The sequence below is a fragment of the Terrapene carolina genome, unplaced genomic scaffold (genome assembly GCF_002925995.2).
Source record: "Terrapene carolina triunguis isolate 2854851 unplaced genomic scaffold, T_m_triunguis-2.0 Scaffold66, whole genome shotgun sequence".
Lineage (NCBI taxonomy): Eukaryota > Metazoa > Chordata > Testudines > Emydidae > Terrapene > Terrapene triunguis.
Window position 1 is genome coordinate 49,402,127 of NW_020664417.1, and position 2,126 is coordinate 49,404,252.

Genomic DNA, 2,126 nt, shown 5'->3' on the forward strand with positions numbered 1-2,126 from the left:
GTCAGGGCGGGGCAGCAAACAGAGTCAGTTAGCCCAGGGCTCAGGTCCTCGCAGCAGGCCGAGCAATAACAAAGCCAGCGAGCCCAGACCCTTTGGCAGGGAGGAGGAGAGACTGCCACCCGGCGGGGGGGTGGCAGGGGGGAACACAGGCCCACCCACTCCACTGTGTTCCAGCCCGGGGCCCTATCCGCAGCAGACCGTCTGCCACGGCGTCAGTGGGGATCCTGCCCGCAACACACTGACATCGGTTCGGGGTCTGCGATCCCCGGGCCACTTCCCATCTCCTCCTCCTCCATGGGTACCTGCTCCTCGCTGGGCTCGGCAGCGGGGTCCCACACCATTGGCTCCTCGGCTTGTTGAGGGCTGTCTAGGTCAGGCCGCTCCTCCGGTCTCGGGTCAGGGGGACGCTCGGGCTTCTCCTCGGGGTACCGCGCTCGGGGCAGGCTCGGCCAGTCCGCTTCGGGGTACCGCGCTCGGGGCAGGCTCGGCCAGCCTACCTCGGGGTACCGGGCTCGGGGGAGACTCGGGCCGTCCACCTCCGGATATCTGGCTCTGGGGAGGCTTGGTCCGTCCACCTCCGGATACCTGGCTCGGGGCAGGCGCGGTCTAGTAGGAGCCCGAGCAGGAGCGTCTGGCCTCTCCGGCCGCTGGGCTCCAACTGAGTGCTGGGGCTTGGCTTTTATACTTCCTGTCCCGCCCCTTGACTTCCGGGGGGCGGGAACAGGGGCCGGTGGCTCCGCCCACTTCCGGGGGGCGGGAACAGGTGCCGGCGGCTCCGCCCACTTGGGTGCCTGTTCTGGCTCCTCCCCCTCAGGGGCCGTCGGGTGCCAGGCCGAGTCACTACAGGGACCACTTGAAGATCAGACTATTATGCAAAGGTTTGCCATAGTAATAATAGACTATACTTCAAAGTGAACATAAGTTCCATTCAATGGAAAAGTTACCAGTGAAACAGTGATTAAGTTCATATCATCAATCTTCACTCAAAAAGGATTTCCCATGGAACTGGTAATTGACAACTGAATGCAATTGGCCTCTGCTGAAATGTAACAATTCCTCAGTAGCAATGGTATCAAGAACAAAACGGTTTCTTTATACCATCCAAGAGCAAATGGTGTAGTCAGGAGAATGTACAGACTGGTGAAAGAAAGTTTCAATTTACCAGTTTGCAAGCAAGACCATGGGAAGAAGCTTTATGTGAAACAGTTTGCTTACAGGACCATTCCACACTCCACATCAGGAATATCACTCTTTGAACTATTAAGAGGATGCCAGGCCGATACATGACTTACTCCTGTCAAACGCTTACACTTTCTCCTTTTTCGGCCATTACCTTCCAATGAAGCTATTCATGAATGTGTTAAGAACAAACAGGAGAAACATACACAGTATGTAGATCACAGCTTCTGACTGATCACTTGATATTTGCCCTGTCCGCTCATACAAAGCATCTGGCATCACCCATTGTCAAAAGGCAGGATACTGGGCTAGATAGACCATTGGTCTGACCCAGTATGGCCAGTCTTGTGTTATCGTAAGGAAAGGTGCTAAACCTCAAGTTTCAAACTGTGGATTTTGTGAAGCTGCCATACAAAGTCAAAAAAGGACATTCAAGATATTCATGTCCTTTTCAGTTAACAGAAATCCAAGGAGATTCTGCTTTATTAATAGATGGAAAGAAATGGAATATTTCAAGATTGTCCACAGTTCATCAGCTGAAGAAGAGAATGCCGATTTCCACCTTGGACCAGAGAACATCACTGACACCATTATTGATGATGGGAAATCTATAGTAGCAGGAATTGCTCCAGTGCCTCATCTTGTTCCTGCCTCTGCAGGTATTAGGAGAAGTGTGAGATGTAGGAGACTGCCTAAATGATTGGAAGACTTTGGTACCAGATGCAAGTGATGGTTTATAAGTGACTATTTAAAGTTTTACAATGGTTATTCTAAAGGGGAAGAATGTGTTGTATCTAGCTAGGTGCTGATAGCTACCCCAGTTTGTATTTGTAAGGCTGTTCCTAGGTGGTTCCCGAGAGTCAGGTGTCAGGAGGCAGGCGAGGTCAGGTTACCAGGAGATAAGCAGCAGGTATTGCAGGGGGAGTAGTACTGAGCAGGGAGAACCC